Genomic DNA, 19,544 nt, shown 5'->3' with positions numbered 1-19,544 from the left:
GAGATATGTTGGTGATAACCAATTTTACAATGGGCAAAGGACATTTTCCAACATTGGAGTATCTAATCTGATACAATAAAGTCACCATTTAGCACTTTTCCTATCAGACCAAACTGGAAAATGTAGTAAACAATGAGGTGGATAGAAACAAACTTTGGCAACATTGACAGACAAATCATGGATGCAGATAAAATTTGACACAGAGAAATGTGAATTTCTACATATCAGTAGGAATCATAGAATCCCTACAGTGGAGAAGGAGGCCAGTTGACCCATCGAATCTTCGAAAGACCACTCTACCCATGTTCACCTACCCATCCACCCCATCCTATCCCCATAACACCATAACTTAACAGGCACAGGACTCTAAGGAGCAATTTAGCCAGGCCAATCCACCTAACCTGCACATCTTTGGACTGTGAAGTCTTTTGGAGGAAACCGGAGCACCCAGAGGAAACCCACGCAGACAGGAAGAGAAGGTGCAAACACCGCACAGACCGTAAACCAAGGCAGGAATTGAACCCAGATCCCTGGCGCTGTGAGGCAGCACTGCTAACCACTGTACCACCCCTAAGGAATGAGGATAGACTATGTTTAGAAATTAGTTCAATGTGGCTTATCAATGGGGCTGACACGATGGGTCCACCAGGGCAGTCCTGTTTGTGGATTGTGGGAGGGGGGTGGAGCAGGCTGTCTGGGGTTGTGAGACTATGAGGTTGGAAGCTGTGGAGTGAAGATCTCTGGGGGAAATGAGGTCAGTGACAGCCCTGGAAACAATGACTTGATGTTTTGTGCTATAGTCATGGTCCAGGGGGAGGTAGGAGGAAGTGTCTGAGAATTGCCACCCAGCTTCTGGAAGGTAGAGGTCAGTATGTCAAATAACAACAGCACCATCCTTATCAGCAGGTTTGATAACAAAGTCAGGCTTGGACTTGAGAAAAGAGTGCAGCAAGTTCAGAAGGAGACAGATTAGAATGGGTGAGAGGGGCAGAGAAATTGAAGCAGCAAAGGTTGTACCGACAATTTTCAATGAAAAGATCAAGAGCAGGTCAGAGGGAGAAGACTGCAGATGTGTGAAAGGATCCATTGAACGGGGGATGGACTCTTGCCCAAAGAGGTGAGCACGGAGACAAAGGCGACAGAAAATTCAGTTTCATGCCGAGTCTGAAATTCATTGAGGTGAGGGCATAAGGGGATGAAGCATCAGGGAGTGTAGGTTCAGAGGGTGTAATGAATGCACGGCAAAGGCTGGGATTAAGAGGAGATTTAATAGAGGTGTTCAAAAATCATGGGCGGGATTCTCTGTTCCGTCGGCAGAGCACCCATGCCCGTGGGTTTCCCGGCAGCATCGGGTGGCCATTGGCAGGTGGCGGGAATGAAAAATCCCACTGCCGGCGAGAGCATGCCACCGAGGAACAAGGTGATGGCGCACCGGAGAATCCCGCCCCATGAGTTATTGTGATCAGGTATTGCCTGAAAGGGGTGGTGGAAGCAGATTCAATAGTAACATTCCAAAACAGAAGAGGATGAATGCTGGAAGGGAAAATAAATTATGGGGAAAGAGCTTGGCATTCAGTCTATCAGAGGGCTAGCACAGGCAAAATGGGTGCAATGGCCGCCTTCTGTGATGTCCCATTCTATGAATGGCTAGACAAAAGAAAAGTTGATCAGAAATATAGGAGTTAATTTTCTGGTCCCTTTCACTCATTCAATTTAGCATCCTATTGCTATTTTAGGAAATAACTAGTCAAGTGTTTAGGACGTGCCACAGGTAAGTAAAGCCTGATTTGCCAATGTCCTGTTAGCTCTCTTTTTCACACAGACAGCACAGTGTAAGGGGATTTCTGTGGTAAAATCCATCGCACTGCTAAGGATGGATAAAAGAAAAGCAGCAGTGCTACAGTTGTCAATGTGTTTCTTGCCGCCCAAATTGGAACAGCTGAAAAAGAAAATCAGAATAAGATTTTTAAATTATACAAAATGCTCACAGCAATCTCGAGAAGATGATTCCTGTTCTCAGGGATTTATTTCAACTTGCATTCCTCAAAGAAGTCACAGTGGTTCTCTAATTGACTTTTCCTGATGGGAATTGTGAAAATTAATCCGAGCAATATTAATCCCAGTGAAAAATGGTTCTCAAAATTGACAAAATTAATCTTGTTCATTCTGGCGAAAGGATCAAATGCCAGGGGATGCGTTAAAAAATAGGAATGTTAGAAATAACACACAATTTCTGCTGTGCTTTTGATTCGTGATTGCAAGTTCCAAATCACTTACCTGCCAATGAAGCATCTTTAAAGCAAAAGTCTTTAACTCTTTTTTCAATAAACAAAGCCTTGGTGCATTCTCCATGGCAACGCCTCAACCAATCAGCATTCACGCCAACCAAGCAGCAACCTTTTCTCGTGTAGTATAAATTGCTGTTCCCTTTGAAATTTGGGCTTCTTGGACTTCTGCCCTGATGTGTGCAAGATGAAAAGCTTTGAAGCATGTTTCTTTTTTCAGTAACACGCGAGTTCCGGATTATACTTTTAAAACTGATCACTTTTGTAATGTAGGGAAATCTGGTAGTAAAAGAGGTTGATAAGTGACTTTCAATTTCTTCAGCAGTTAAAATGTTTTATCAGCAGGTACCCATTCCTTTTGATTTTACAATAGCAGCATGTTGATCACGCAAGAGTTTTGTGGAATTCATTCTGTACTTGATCAACATTTTATACAGCATATTGTAATACTCCACAGAAACTCTCCAGGTTAAAGAACTGCATATTATAGAAATCAAAGTTAAAAGCAGCTGTTGAATTAGCCGGCTATGCAAAATATAATGAAAGTCCTACAGACTTGGACCAATTTTTAGTATGTAACAAATTAAGTTATTTGTTGAAGGAAATTTTTGAACAGTTTACAAGTCTGAAGTTGAGTAAAACTTCTTAATAATTTAATAATCTTTATTGTCACAAGTAGGCTTACATTAACACTGCAATGAAGTTACTGTGAAAAGCCCCTAATCACCTCATTCCGGCGCCTGTTCGGGTACACAGAGAGAGAATTCACAATATCCAATTCACCAAACAGCACGTCTTTTTTGACTTCTAGGAGGAAACCGGAGCACCCGGAGGAAACCCACGCAGACACAGGGAGAATGTGCAGACTCCACACAGACAGTGACCCAAGCCGAGAATCGAACCTGGGACACTGGAGCTGTGAAGCAACAGTGCTACCCATTGTGCTACTGTGCGTGCTGCCCAGAATACTATGTCATATACTATTTAGAGAGACGGAATAAGACTACAATGCCAATAACTCTCGCTTGTCCCTCTCCCAGTTTCTATCCCCTCTCCCTCTCCCCAGTCCCTCTCCGTTGTCCATCTCCCCAGTCCTTCTCCCTAGTCCCTCTCCCCTGTCCCTCTCTCCTCTCCCTCTCCCCTTCCCCTGTCCCTATCCCTCTCCCCTCTCTATCTCTCCTGTCCCTCTCCCCTGTCCCTCTCCTCATCCATCTACCCGTCCCTCTCCCTTCTCCCCTGTGCCTCTCTCCTGTCCATCCCCCTTGATCCTCTCCACTGACCCTCTCCCCTGTATCGCTCCCTTCTCCCTCTCCCCTGTCCTCCCTCGTCCCTGTTCCTCTCCCCATCCCTTTCCCCCGTCCCTTTTCCCTGTCCCTCTCCCCAGTCCCTCCATCTGTCCGTCTCACCTGTCCCTCTCGACTAACCATCTCCCCATCTCTCTCTCCTCCCCCTCTCCCCAACCCTTGTCCCATCCTTCTCCCCTGTTCCTCTCCCCATCCTTTAGCCTTGTCCTCTCTCCACCCCCCCTCCCCGTTCCCCTTCCTTGTCCCTCCTAACAGCCCTCTCCCTCTCACTGTCCCCCTCCCTTCTCCCTTACTCCGTCCCTCTCCTCTGACCCTCTCCCCTTCTTCTCCCCTCTCCTTTCTCTCTCTCCCCTGCTCTTCTCTCCATGTCCCTTTCTCCTCTTCAGGAATGTGACCAAGCAGAGCTCAGGTCAAGGGCTGCCATATACAACCTGGGGGTGGCCTTGGAAGGGTCAGAGATGGTTATGGGAAGCTTCTGTGTTCAGGCCTCAGAATGGTCATCACATCCCAGTGGGACTCAGACCAAAACCCTTTATTTAACTCATAAATTGGAGTTACGTCCTCCACTTTCAAGTGTTTCCACTGACACCAATAGTCTGACCTCTCGTCAAATAACACATGAGGACAGCGAGAAAGGAGGGAATGGGGAATCTGGTTCTTAGACTCTCCCTGATAAAGATCTTGGCCAATCGCTGCTGTGGATCTGATTTTCCTGCTTCTAAAGCAGCCAATCAGCGGTGGCAATGGGTGGAATCAAACGGGTGGTTGAAGACAAGACATCAAACTCTTTGGGCTGGATTGAAAAAAATACCAACTGAGGAATGTGACCAAGTCACTATTTCAAGCCAGACTCAGGTCCAAGTCACTGCCTCAAGTTAACAACTCTACGGGTGTCCTATGCAACCTCCTGTGAAAAATATTGTTGTAAAATATAATTAGTAATCATGTGCTATGATTTTCTGTTCACACCACACAAGAATGTAACTTTTAGTTCTTAGGAGTTCAGATCTTCCCATGCAAACTACATTTTATATGGAAAAAAAGTATGGATGCGATGCCACAGATTGAAAGGCTGGGCAGGAATCACGGTGGTGGTGGTATTGACAACATGCTAGAAAGCTGGGGGCAACCCCATCTCAGCTGTTTGAGTGCATTGCGCCTGGACCTTCTTCCAAGCTAGCAGCTAATGAGCTGCCATCGGGGCTCCCAACCCTTTATAGGGTGAGACCTGACCACCAATGGTTGCCAGCCAATCAGAGGGCTGTCGATTATTCAGTCCCAGCAGCCCCAGCAGGGGCAGTAGCCACTGCTGGGAATATCCAGTCTGGAGAATTAGCGCTGGACACCAGCCTCGCAGCAAGGTTCAGTGGGTGGCCGAGGCCTGCCTGTCTGGCCCCAGTGAGGATGTGAGCGGGATGGTTGGTTGGTGAGGGTGTGTTGCCGTGGAGATAGCTGTTGTTGCCCTGCATGGGTTGCAGAGTTCCCAACCAGGAGGGCTCCTCCGTGCCTGCAGGAAAACCAGCAGGTTTCACCAGGCAATCTTCTACACAATCGGGGGCCTATCCACTGTTGTTAAAATGGCAGCTGCAATGGAACGAGGCCAATTAGGAGGCACTGGCCTTTCGGTGTAAGGGGCATCGTCCACATTTCCTGCCCCTGGTAAAATACCATGATGGCAGAAAGGCGACAGGCATTCCTCCTTCATCCTCCCTCCTGATTTTTCAGTCCCACTGCCTCCCTGCCCCCTCTGCAGGCCCCTGAAAGTCAACCTGTTGATTCTGTTGCTCTCTCGAAAGAAAGTGCCAGATCTGTTGAGTATTTCAAAACTTTTCCGTTTATATTTCAGACCATGGATGATGTTAAGAAGTACATATTGTAAAGCTAGAGGGAGTGCAAGTGGTATTAATAAATGTGTAGGCGCCAAATTGGGATGATGTGGAGTTTATAAAGGGGATGCTGGGGAAGATACCGGACCTGGACTCGCACAGGTTGGTCATGGGAGAGGACTTCAACACAGTTATGGACCCTGGCTTGGACCAGTCAAGCTCGAGAACGAGCAAGGTGCCAGCAATGGCAAAGGAACTAAGAGGGTTCATGGAGCTGAGGTGGGGGGGAGGGGGGGGGGGGGGGGGGGGGGGCGGATCCATGGAGATTTGGGCAGCCAAGTGTGAAGGAGTTCTCCTTCTACTCACACGTGCATCAAATGTATTCCCGGATTGATTTCTTTATTTTGAACAGGGCCTTACTGGCAGGGGTGGTGGACTCGGGGTACTTGGCGATCACAATCTCAGACTATGCTCCGCACTGGGTTGACCTGCAGGTTAGTAAAGACAGTGACCAGCGCCCGCACTGGAGGTTGGATGTGGGATTTTGGCAGATGAAGGGGTGTGCGAGCGGCTGAGGAAATGTATTCAGAACTACCTGCAGGTAAATCACACGGGGGAAATTTCAACAGCGGTGGTGTGAGAAGCAGTGAAGGTGGTGGTCAGGGGGGAGCTGATCTCGATCTGGGCCCATAGGGAGAAGGTGGACAGGGCAGAGACGGACCGACTGGTAAAGGAGATACTACAGATTGATAGGAGGTATGCGGAGTCCCGAGAGGCAGGGCTTTTAAGGGAACAGCGGAGGTTACAGGTGGAGTTTAGCTTGCTGACCACAGGGAGGGCGGTGGAGCAGCTCAGAAAGGCAAGGGGGGGGGGGGGGGGGGGATCTATGAACATGGAGAGAGTAAAGGGAAAGTAAATGACGGAGACGGGAACCTGGTTGGTGATTCAGTAGGGGTGAATAAGGCGTTTAGGGACTTCTGCAGCAGGCTGTACAGGTGGAACCCCCTATGGGGCCGGAGGTGGTGAAGCACTTCTTGGAGGGGCTGAATTTCCCAAAGGTGGACGGGGAGTGGGTAGAAGGGCTGGGGGCCCCAATCGGGCTGGAAGAGATAGTGGAGGGCTTGAAGGCCATGCAGGCGGGTAAACCCCCGGGGCCGGACGGGTGCCCAGTGGAGTTTTATGAAAAGTTCTTGGGGATATTGGGGCCGGTGTTGTTGAGGATGTTCAATGAGATAAGGGAAAGAGGGGTGTTGCCCCCGACGATGTCACAGGCAACAATTTCTCTGATTCTTAAGCGGGACAAGAACCCGGAGCTGTGTGGGGCCTACAGGCCGATCTCCCTGTTGAATATAGATGCCAAGTTGCTGGCCAAAATCTTGTCCTCCAGGATCGAGGATTGTGTTCCAGGCGTTATTGGGGAGGACCAGACCTTGTTAAGGGCAGGCAGTTGGTGAGCAATTTAAGAAGGCTGTTAAATGTGATCATGATGCCCCCGGAAGGTAGGGAGGTGGAGGTAGTGATTGCAATGGGAAGGCTTTTGATCTTGTAGAATGGGACTATCTGTGGGAGATACTGGGACGGTTCAGATTCGGGCGGGGCTTTATTGGCTGGGTCAGGTTACTGTATCAGGCTCATGTGGCGAGTGTACGGATGAATAGGACAACATCGGACTATTTTAGACTGCACTGGGGGACGAGACAGGGATGCCCCCTCGCCCCACTGTTGTTTGCGCTGACTATACAATCGTTGGCAATTGCTCTGAGAGCCTCGAGGGGCTGGAGAGGACTGGTCCGGGGCGGGGTGGGGGGGGGGGGGGGGGGGGGTTGGAGCACAGAGTCTCGCTCTATGCAGATGACCTGCTTCTATATGTTTTGGACCCAATAGAGGGGATGGAAGAAATCATGAGGACTCTAGGGGAATTTGACCGGTTTTCAGGGTATAAGCTTAATATGGGAAAGAATTAGATGTTTGTGGTCCAGGCGAGGGGACAGGAGAGGCGATTGGGGGAGCTGCCGTTCAGGTTAGTAGAGGGAAGTTTAGATACCTAGGCATCCAATTGATGCAGGAATGGGACCGGCTGCATAAATTGAATCTGGCCCGGCTGGTGGACCAAATGAAGGACGATTTTCGGAGATGGGACGTGCTTCCATTGTCAATAGCTGGGAGGGTGCAAACAGTGAAGATGACCGTCCTCCCGAGATTCCTATTTGTATTTCAGTGTCTCCCCATCTTTATTCCGCGGTCCTTTTTTAAGCGGGTCAACAGAGTGATCATTGGCTTCATCTGGGCGGGCAAGACCCCGCGAGTAAGGAAGGTAATGCTTGAGCGGAGTCGGAGAGAGGGCGGGCATGCGCTGCCAAATTTTAGTAACTAATATTGGGCGGCTAATATAGCCATGATCAGGAAGTGGGTGGTGGGGGAGGGGTCGGCATGGGTGCGTATGGAGGCGGCTTCATATAAGGGCAACAGTTTGGGTGCGTTGGTAACTGCGCCTCTGCCGTTCCCGCCAGTACGGTATCCACCAGTGGTTGTGGCAGCCCTGAGAGTTTGGGGCCAGTGGAGGCGGCATGTGGGAGCAGTGGGAGCATCGGTCTGTGCCCCAATCTGTGATAATCACCGGTTTGCCCCGGGGAGTATGGACGGAGGGTTCCAGTTATGGCGGAGAGCGGGGATTAAGAGGATGGGGGATATGCTCATAGAGGGGAGCTTTCCGAGTATGAGGGCATTGGAAGAAAAATTTGGGTTGGCGAGGGGAAACAGAGTCAGGTATCTGCAGGTGCCGGACTTCCTTCGTAAACAGGAGTCAACCTTCCCGCTCCTTCCGCTAAGGGGGATTCAGGACAGGGTAGTTTCCAGAGGGTGGGTAGGAGAAGGGAGCGTCTCGGACATTTACAAGGAGCTTATGGGGTCGGAGGAGATGCAGACCGAGGAGCTGAAGCGCAAATGGGAGGAGGAGCTGGGAGGTAGGATAGAGGATGGTCTATGGGCAGACGTGTTGAGTAGAGTCAACACGTCCGCAACATGTGCCAGGCTCAGCCTGATACAATTTAAGGTTGTTCACCGGGCTTACATGACAGTGGCCCGGATGAACAGATTCTTTGGGGTGGAAGACAGGTGCGCAAAATGTGCGGGAGGATCGGCGAACCATGTCCACATGTTTTGGACATGTCCAAAGCTTAGGGGATTTTGGCTGTAGTTTGCGGACATCATGTCCACGGTGTTAAAAACAAGGGTGGCGCTGACTCCAGAGGTGGCATTTTCGGGGTGTCAGAAGACCTGAGAATCCAGGAGGAGAAAGAGGCAGATGTTCTGTACTTTGCTTCCCTGGTAGCCCGGAGACGGATATTATTAGCTTGGAGGGACTCAAAACCCCCGAAGTCGGAGACCTGGCTATCGGACATGGCTAGCTTTCTCTGTTTGGAGAATATCAAGTTCGCCTTGAGAGGGTCACTGTTAGGGTTCACCCGGGGGTGGCAACCGTTCGTCGACTTCTTTGCGGGAAATTAATCATCAGAAGGCGGGGGGGGGGGGGAGTAGTTTAGATTAGAGTTGGGGGTCAATAAGGGAGGGACTGTACGAGAGGTAATTGGCTTTTGCACTATATGGTTTCATGTATATTGTTTATTTGGTTGTTACTACACCAAAAATACCTCAATAAAATGTTTATTGAAAAAAAAGAAACACATATTGTAATCTTTTAGTGGGAATGAAAAAGTTCCATTCTAGCAGGGATGTACACTTACAAACAGCAGCAGCAGAAGAAATGTTTCAATCACAAAGCATTTTATAGATTACTTGTTTCTGAGAGACTGGGATGCGTGGGTGTTGATTTCTTCCACGTGTCTCCATCTGGATGTTGACAGATTCTGGTCACCATAGTTGTGTATCGCTGTAATCTGATCCCGGTGTACAGAAAGGAATTGCTATTACACAGACTGCTGTGCAACAAAAGGTATGGAGCATCATCAACTTAGCATCCACATGAAGTCAAGCTGAACGTCCACAGTGCAGTAGCTTCAGAAAGCAGAAAGGTACCGAGTGTTAAACTTCCAAACTGTTTTGCGAATGTATGCCTCCAGCCAATATCTGCAGTAACCTTGTTCTTCTATAGGAAAGATGGATTGTCACCGCATTGACACATGTTAATATAGCGATTCCCCAGTAATGGAAAAACAGGCTTGTGCTAATAATTTTGAAGGTTGATTGGATCCTGATGAGATAAGTGTCATCTTTTTTAACATGATTTCTTCTCAGATGTGGGTGTCACTGACTAAGGCCACATTTATTGCCCTTTCCCTAGTTGCCCTTGAGAATATGGTTGTGAGCACCTTCTTGAATCCGTGCAATTGGTATCGTGAAGGTGCACCCACAATGCTATTAGGCAGTGTGCTTCAGGATGATGATGCAGCAACAATGAAAGTACGAGGATGTATGTCTAAGTTAGGTTGGTAGGGGATTTGAAGATGGTGATGCTCTCCTGCACCTATCCTCCTAGGTGGTGGAGGCTGCGGGTTTGGGAGGTGCTGCTGAAGAAGCCTTGGCAACCTGCTGCAGTTTATCTCGTAAATAGTACACCGTGCAGCCACCGTACACTGGCGATGCCGAGCGTAGATGCATAACAGATGAAATGGCAGTTATGCTTTGTCCTAAATTCTGTTGAGCTTCTTGAGTGCTTTGGAGTAGCAGCCATCCAGGCAAGTGGAGGTCACCCCTTCACCTCTGACTTGTACCCTGCGGGTGGTTGAAATGCTTTGATCCTTTATCAACGGACAGATCTTTAGAAAGGTTATAATTTTCAGCTGTTGCATTTTTCAGTCATTTAAAGCATGGACCTCAAAGTTTTGAATCTGCTGATACTCGACAGGCAAAGTAGCCTGGTCCTAAGCAGTATGATGTATCTTCTGTCACCAGGGCAACCTTGCATAAATTAACATTTCATAAGCTTGAGGTGTCAGGCCTCTGCTCTGAATGTAATGAAGGCCAAAGACATCATCAAAAGCGGATACTTCAGTATCAAATCCTCAGCGTGTATTTGCTGTCCATCAAACTGATGATGGAGAAGGAAGATATTGTAAACCGTGGCTACTTATATATTTTTAAATTAGAGTCAAGGCCCAACAATCATTCAAATGGAGACAGACAAGACATGAATATATTAATATTTGAAAGTGAACAACACATTTGTTCTTTCACAGTCGCATCACAAATTATTCTGACAGGACAATTGTTTCAGCTGTTTACCTGATCTTGAATTATTTACAGTACATTAGCTGCTCCCATTTCTCTTCACTATCCAGTAGAAGACAATTGGACAGAGGAACATTTGCTAATGTAACTTAGAAAAGACAAATTATTGTGGCTTTAACCAAAAAATATGCGAGAAGCACATTGGAAATATGCAGGGGGTTTCTCTTATTTAAAAATGCATATGTTATATTCGTGCGACTTGCCTTTTTGGAGCTAGTTTCCTTGGTGGCTTTACAAAAATAGCAGTAAATACATTGCAGGGAAGAAAAAGGGGGACTAAGTGTTTATTCCTGAAACATTGGTTCACTCTTATTTTCATAAATGTTTTTTTTTTAGTTTCCCCTTTTGATTTTGTAAACTTGAATCAGGTTCTCTCAATCATCATTTGTCCTTTGCTGCACTGAGATCAGAAATAGCTTCACAACTACTGTTCCCCTTGAACCATTTGGTTAGGAGATTTTCAAAAATGAAAATAGAGACACATTGGCTGGGCTTTGTACATATGTTGGTTACTCAGAACAGCATTGTGAGCAATCCAGTCCGTAAGTTGCAGGTAAACATATATTTTAGAGTCGTAGAGTTTGTACAGAACAGAAAGAGGTCCTATGGACCATTGTGTCCGCGCCAGCTATCACACGCCGATTTGCTCTAATCCCATTTTACAGCACTTGGTTCATAGCCTTGTTTGCAATGGCATTTCAAATGCTCATCTAAATACTTCTTAAAAGTTGTGAGGGTTCCCTCCTCTACTATCCTTTCAGGCAGTGAGTTCAGATTGCAGCCGCCCTCTGGGTGAAAAGGTTTTTCTTCACATTCCCTCTAAACCTCCTGCCCGTTACCTTAAATCTATGCCCCTGGTTATTGATCTCTCATCTAAGGGGAAAAAATACCCTCCTATCCACCATATCTATGTCCATCATAATTTTATACATCCTCCTCAGCCTTCTCTGCTGCAGGGAAACCAACCCCAGCCTATCAAATCTCTCCTGAAACGATCCAGCCCAGGCAACATCCTGGTGAATCTCCTTTGCACTCACTCCAGTGCAATCACTTCCGTTATATGGTGTGGTGACCAGAACTGCACACAGTACTGTAGTTGTGGCCTAACCACATTTTATGCAGCAGATTGTGTTAGCATGAGGAAGGAGGATTGCATTTAGGTGTATTTACCAATTAATATCAAATATCATTTTCGCAAATGTACGTATTTGTACCAGTCATTGGTGCATCTTGAGTATCTTGGGTTACAATTTGTGTCCCAGTCTGTCTTTACTGATGGATTATTGATCTCTAATTAACCAAATGATTTGAAACATTAATAGAAGATTAATTGTGCAGTTGAATTGTCTGCTGCTCAGAAGGCCAACCAGACTGGTAAGACAGGATCATGCTGATTCTATGATCCTAGCCTGCAAAGTGATTGACAGCTCCTCACGGTCACACAGATGGTGCATTGGTGAGGGTGACCTCTGGAGCAGAAGCCAGTGGGACTGTCAAGGAGGAGGGCTGAGGAGGCAAGTGGTTAGGCAGCAGCTGCAGTAGCAGGTTGGATTGACCAGTTCATGCTGTGGCGTCAGGTGAGCTGGGCAAGTGGCTGAGTGCATCATCAGCAATGGGACTGTCAGCACCAAAACACTGGTGAAAACCCCCTTGGACTGAGCTCCTGCTCTTCCTGGCTGCACAACAACTGTAGCGACCATTGCTAAATTGCAGAGTGGAGCTGGTCCTGATCCCCAGGGTACAGGGCAGCACAAGGGTTTTGTTTTGCTGACAGTAAATTGAACATGGGGGAGGTTTTCAGGGCAGGGGCCTCAGAAAAGCTAAAAACCAGGACATTTGAGCTACTTGGAGAAAACCAATGGTGGGCCATCGAAGTTCTTAGTGAAAACTGTCGTGGTCAAACCAGAACACCCTGGTCACCATTACCTTTAAAATTCCACAATCTTTTATTATCGTCACAACTAAGATTGGACAAATGTTCCTTCTGGCTGCCAAATCTGCTGATACACTCGTTCTGTTTAGTGGAATGATTGCCCTCATACAGTGTGGTGATCCTTTGTAAATGTTTGATAAATTAGCACATTGAAATCTGTGGCATTTAGTTGAATGATGCCATTCTGTGGGTAATCTTACCATTTTAGAACCATCAGCAGGCTGTAGGTATAACTATTTTTCAAATGAAACAGCTTCCCAGGAGCACCAGAAAGAAGGTAATAGATTTAGTGGTAATTATTATTACTCACATTAGGAATGATGCGGTACCATCGATAAAATGCCAACAAATATATATGATTCTGAGCCAATAAAGAGCAAAATGATGCTAATATATCATGGTTTGAACATATTAGTAATTACTTAGTTATGAGCTAACATTTTAAAGCAAAGACACTGATGCAATAAAATATTTTCCTTTTAGAGTCTCACTATCATTTCGTTATAAGATTATCATTGAGCATTCAAGTAGTGAATTAATGTGAAATGTTCTTGCTTCAGTCTAATGCAGTGGTAATGTAAGTTGAAAGGAGCAGCAAATAATGGGAAAAAAATATAGGGCACGATCTGTCGGAGTCGTCACGCCGGGCTGGGAAATGAACGGGTCGGTTAGATCGCAGGTGAGGCCGAAATCGTGAACCACGCCGGGTGACAATTGGATTCCGATCTAACCGGCCCGTTCCCGTTGGCGAGATCCGGATCCTGCCGCGACGTGGAGAGAAATCAATAATCACCAATTAAGACCAAACTCCACCCCATTAACGGGAAAGAACCCTATCGAACGGCCTCCCATGATGTAACCGCCTCCACAGCGAGCGGTCATGCGGGTGCTGTTCCGTACACCTGTTTCCAACGTGAAACCAGTGGAATGGCAGCTGTGGAGAGGGGAGTAGTCATCTTGGAAATCGGGCGGTCAGCCGGGAGCTGGGGGAGGGGAATTTACTCGGTCAGGGAAGGGGAGCGAGGGGGCGAAGTGACTGCGGGTCTGCCATGCCCCCCCCCCCCCAGATCATGTACAGACATAACAGGGGAAACTCTAGCTGCTACCTGTCTGCCCCACCGACCATCTCCGTGTCAGAGCACTGTCTGTGGTAAGATGGTGATGGTCACTTTAACCCCCACTGGCTTCACAGCTGAAGACCATTGCTGATAGGGAATTGGCAAATCTAGCTTTGTGAGCAGTTGACAGCTCCCAAGTGGATTCCCGTGGGTACACATGCCATGATGCAGGCGGTTTTAACTGCCTAGTATCCCAAACAGGCTGCGAGGCCCAGACATTTTGCCTGTACTCCAGAGGCATGGCCCAGGTCAAAGTTTATGTAATCGGCTGCCTAGGCAAACAGGGCATCCGTGACTTCATGGATGCACTTGTGGGCCATTGGTTGGGATATGCCACACAAGCCCCTGCTCGAGCCGTGGAATGATTCTGAGGTGTAGAAGTTTAGGGCTGTGGCGATCATGATGGTCACTGGGAGTGGGTATCCTCCCCCTCCACATGGTGCCAAGTCTGCAAAAACATGGCACAGGTGCTGCACCGTCACCTTGTTGAGGAAGAGCCTCCTGCGGCACATGCTGTCCGACATCAGTTAGAAGGCCAGTGGTACCTATACAGCTTGGACTGTGCCATGCCCTCTGGGGGGTTGGACTCGGGAGACCAGGTGACTGCCATCTTCTCCCTGTAGGAAGGCTCCGGGTTGGCACCCAGTGCTCCCTCCTCCCAATCAGTGCCTGTAGGTTCCTGGGGGTCACCTTGGGATGGAGGGGCAGATGGTTTGAGCGCCAGATGCCCCTGCATCATCTGGCTCTGCCAGTCCTTGCAACTCTATACCATGGTGTTGATGCCCTCAGCAATGGCCCTCTGTGAACGGGCCATGCTCTGCAGCGCCTCGCCAATATCACCTGTGTCTGATATATGGTCCTCAGCGACCGGGATCTGCTCTGAAACTCCTCAGCAATGCCCACCTGAAACTGGGACATGCTCCACAATGTCCTGGCAAGGTCCACCTGAGACTGGGACATGCTCCACAGTGTCCTGGCAAGGTCCACCTGAGACTGGGACATGCTCCACAGTGTCCTGGCAAGATCCACCTGAGACTTGGACATGCTCCACAGTGTCCTGGCAAGGTCTACCTGAGACTGGGGCATGCTCCACAATGTCCCGGCAAGGTCCACCTGAGACTGGGGCATGTTCCACAATGTCCTGGCAAGATCCACCTGAGACTTGGACATGCTCCACAGTGTCCTGGCAAGGTCTACCTGAGACTGGGGCATGCTCCACAATGTCCCGGCAAGGTCCACCTGAGACTGGGACATGCTCCACAATGTCCCGGCAAGGTCCACCTGAGACTGGGGCATGTTCCACAATGTCCTGGCAAGGTCCACCTGAGACTGGGACATGCTCCACAATGTCCTGGCAAGATCCACCTGAGACTTGGACATGCTCCACAGTGTCCTGGCAAGGTCTACCTGAGACTGGGGCATGCTCCACAATGTCCCGGCAAGGTCCACCTGAGACTGGGACATGCTCCACAATGTCCCGGCAAGGTCCACCTGAGACTGGGGCATGTTCCACAATGTCCTGGCAAGGTCCACCTGAGACTGGGGCATGCTCCACAATGTCCTGGCAAGATCCACCTGAGACTGGGACATGCTCCACAGTGTCCTGGCAAGGCCCACCTGAGACTGGGACATGCTCCACAGTGTCCTGGCAAGGTCCACCTGAGACTGGGACATGCTCCACAATGTCCCAGCAAGGTCCACCTGAGGCTGGGACAAGCTCCACAGTGTCCTGGAAAGGTCCACCTGAGACTGGGACATGCTCCACAGTGTCCTGGCAAGGTCCACCTGAGACTGGGACATGCTCCACAATGTCCTGGCAAGGTCTACCTGAGACTGGGGCATGCTCCACAATGTCCCGGCAAGGTCCACCTGAGACTGGGACATGCTCCACAATGTCCCGGCAAGGTCCACCTGAGACTGGGGCATGTTCCACAATGTCCTGGCAAGGTCCACCTGAGACTGGGACATGCTCCACAATGTCCTGGCAAGATCCACCTGAGACTGGGACATGCTCCACAGTGTCCTGGCAAGGTCCACCTGAGACTGGGACATGCTCCACAATGTCCTGGCAAGGCCCACCTGAGACTGGGACATGCGCCACAGTGTCCTGGCAAGGTCCACCTGAGACTGGGACATGCTCCACAGTGTCCCAGCAAGGTCCACCTGAGGCTGGGACAAGCTCCACAGTGTCCTGGAAAGGTCCACCTGAGACTGGGACATGCTCCACAATGTCCTGGCAAGGTCCACCTGAGACTGGGACATGCTCCACAATGTCCTGGCAAGGTCCACCTGGCACTGGGACATGCTCCACAATGTCCTGGCAAGGTCCACCTGAGACTGGGACATGCTCCACAATGTCCTGGCAAGGTCCACCTGAGACTGGGACAAGCTCCACAATGTCCTGGCAAGGTCCACCTGAGACTGGGACATGCTCCACAATGTCCTGGCAAGGTCCACCTGAGACTGGGACATGCTCCACAATGTCCCGGCAAGGTCCACCTGAGACTGGGGCATGTTCCACAATGTCCTGGCAAGGTCCACCTGAGACTGGGACATGCTCCACAATGTCCTGGCAAGATCCACCTGAGACTGGGACATGCTCCACAGTGTCCTGGCAAGGCCCACCTGAGACTGGGACATGCGCCACAGTGTCCTGGCAAGGTCCACCTGAGACTGGGACATGCTCCACAGTGTCCCAGCAAGGTCCACCTGAGGCTGGGACAAGCTCCACAGTGTCCTGGAAAGGTCCACCTGAGACTGGGACATGCTCCACAGTGTCCTGGCAAGATCCACCTGAGACTGGGACATGCTCCACAATGTCCTGGCAAGGTCCACCTGAGACTGGGACATGCTCCACAATGTCCTGGCAAGGTCCACCTGAGACTGGGACAAGCTCCACAATGTCCTGGCAAGGTCCACCTGAGACTGGGACATGCTCCACAATGTCCTGGCAAGGTCCACCTGAGACTGGGACATGCTCCACAATGTCCTGGCAAGGTCCACCTGAGACTGGGACATGCTCTACAATGTCCTGGCAAGGCCCACCTGAGACTGGGGCATGCTCCACAATGTCCTGGCAAGGTCCACCTGAGACTGGGACATGCTCCACAATGTCCTGGCAAGGTCCACCTGAGACTGGGACATGCTCCACAGTGTCCCAGCAAGGTCCACCTGAGGCTGGGACAAGCTCCACAGTGTCCTGGAAAGGTCCACCTGAGACTGGGACATGCTCCACAGTGTCCTGGCAAGGTCCACCTGAGACTGGGACATGCTCCACAATGTCCTGGCAAGGTCCACCTGAAACTGGGACATGCTCCACAATGTCCTGTCAAGGTCTACCTGAGACTGGGGCATGCTCCACAATGTCCCGGCAAGGTCCACCTGAGACTGGGACATGCTCCACAATGTCCCGGCAAGGTCCACCTGAGACTGGGGCATGTTCCACAATGTCCTGGCAAGGTCCACCTGAGACTGGGACATGCTCCACAATGTCCTGGCAAGATCCACCTGAGACTGGGACATGCTCCACAGTGTCCTGGCAAGGCCCACCTGAGACTGGGACATGCGCCACAGTGTCCTGGCAAGGTCCACCTGAGACTGGGACATGCTCCACAGTGTCCCAGCAAGGTCCACCTGAGGCTGGGACAAGCTCCACAGTGTCCTGGAAAGGTCCACCTGAGACTGGGACATGCTCCACAGTGTCCTGGCAAGGTCCACCTGAGACTGGGACATGCTCCACAATGTCCTGGCAAGGTCCACCTGAGACTGGGACAAGCTCCACAATGTCCTGGCAAGGTCCACCTGAGACTGGGACATGCTCCACAATGTCCTGGCAAGGTCCACCTGAGACTGGGACATGCTCCACAATGTCCTGGCAAGGTCCACCTGAGACTGGGACATGCTCTACAATGTCCTGGCAAGGCCCACCTGAGACTGGGGCATGCTCCACAATGTCCTGGCAAGGTCCACCTGAGACTGGGACATGCTCCACAATGTCCTGGCAAGGTCCACCTGAGACTGGGATACACCCCTACTTCTGGGAAATGCAATGCAGGGCCTCAGAAATGTCCACCTGCGTCAAGGACACTTTAGTAAAAGCAACGGAGTCAGCCGAGTAAAAATAAAGTAGTGGTTTATTCACAGCATGAACATATATACACACACAGGCCCCGGTTAGGCTTCACCAGTCCTTTCACTCTGGAGACCTGTTCTAGCCAAGCCGACCTTTTATGCAACAGTCCCTGCCCTGTAGTTTTTTTAAAATGTTTCTTTATTCTTCTCCTTTTTCACAATTTCTCCCAAATTTACACCCACGAACAATAAACAATAATTAGCAACAAATATGGCAATCCCCATATCAATAACAACAATCCCATCCTCCCAGGAAACCCCAAACATTCATCCACATGTTCACATAAACAAATGACAAAAAGGAATCAGGAATCACCCATAGTCACCATTAACACACAGCCACCCTCCCCCCAACGCTCCCCCCCCCCCCAAACTAATGTTCGATGTTATCCAGTTCTTGAAAGTGCATAATGAATAATGCCCATGAATTGTAGAACCCTTCTATCCTTCCCCTCAGTTCAAACTTAACCTTCTCAAGAGTCATGAATTCCAACCGGTCCCCCCCGCCACGCCAGGGCACAGGGTGGAGAGGTTGCTCTCCAACCCATCAGGCTCCACCTTCGGGCGATCAATGAGGCGAAGGCTACAACATCTGCCTCCGCACCCGTTTCCAATCCTGCTTGGTCCGACACCCCGAATATGGCCTCCCGGGGGCCCGTGTCCAGTTTCCCGTTCACCACTTTAGAAATTACCCTAAAACCTCCTTCTAGTAATCCTCTAGCTTTGGACAGGACCAAAACATATGAACGTGATTAGCGCTCCACCCAATGTTCACACACATCTTCTACTCCTTCAGAGAATCGGCTCATCCTCGCCCTCGTGAGGTGTGCTCTGTATACCACCTTCAGCTGTATCAGCCCCAACCCCGCGCACGAGGTGGAGGCGTTCACTCTCCGGAGCACCTCACACCAGAACCCCTCCTCCATATCCTCTCCCAACTCTTCCTCCCACTTTGCTTTGATCCCTTCCAGTGGTGCCTTCTCCTCTTCCAAAATAGCTCCGTAAACCGCCGACACTACCCCCTTCTCCAGTACCCCTGTCGTCAGCACCTCCTCCAGCAATGTGAAGGCCGGCTCCACCGGGAAGCTCTGTACCTCCTTTCTGGCAAAATCTCGAACCTGCATGTATCTAAACATTTCCCCCTGCTCCAACCCATACTTCACTTCCAGCTCCTTCAATCCTGCAAACCTACCCCTAAGAAACAAATCTTTCAGTGTCTTAATCCCCTTCTCCTCCCATTTCCGAAAATTTCCAATCCCACCTCCCTGGCTCAAATCTGTGGTTCCCCCGAATCGGCATTTCCCTTGACCCTGCCCCCAACCCGAAGTGTTGGCGAAACTGCCTCCAAATTCTCAATGAAGCTATTATTACCGGACTCACTGAGTGTTTCCCCGGTGCCATCGGGAGCGGCGTTGTTGCTAGTGCCTTCAATCCCGACCCCTACACAAACTCTCCTCCATTCTGGCCCACTGGGAATCAACCCCTCTGACCCAGCTCCGCACCTTCTCCACATTCGCTGCCCAGTAGTAATACATCCGGTTCGGGAGACCCAAACCCCCTGCCTGCCTTCCCCTCTGTAGTAGCACCTTTCTAACTCTGGCTACCTTCCCTCCCCATATGAACAAAGTAATCCTTCCCTCAAACTCGCTGAAAAAAGACTTTGGCAGGAAAATCGGCAGGCATTGAAAAATAAATAGAAA

General features: G+C 49.7%; 1 protein-coding gene across 1 annotated transcript in view; it reads left to right on the top strand.

Annotated features, from left to right (window-relative positions):
• The first annotated feature begins 9,306 nt into the window (after positions 1-9,306).
• The window catches only part of LOC140387969 (guanine nucleotide-binding protein G(t) subunit alpha-3-like), a 119,414-nt gene continuing 109,176 nt past the window's right edge, over positions 9,307-19,544 (top strand). Inside the window, exon 1 of the mRNA XM_072471382.1 lies at positions 9,307-9,446. The gene's annotated coding sequence lies outside the window, so the exon portion shown is untranslated. The remainder of the gene's footprint in view (positions 9,447-19,544) is intronic.

The sequence above is a fragment of the Scyliorhinus torazame genome, chromosome 13, assembly GCF_047496885.1.
Source record: "Scyliorhinus torazame isolate Kashiwa2021f chromosome 13, sScyTor2.1, whole genome shotgun sequence".
In the NCBI taxonomy this organism is placed as follows: Eukaryota; Metazoa; Chordata; class Chondrichthyes; order Carcharhiniformes; family Scyliorhinidae; genus Scyliorhinus; species Scyliorhinus torazame.
This window is presented reverse-complemented; position numbering and strand designations above follow the sequence as displayed.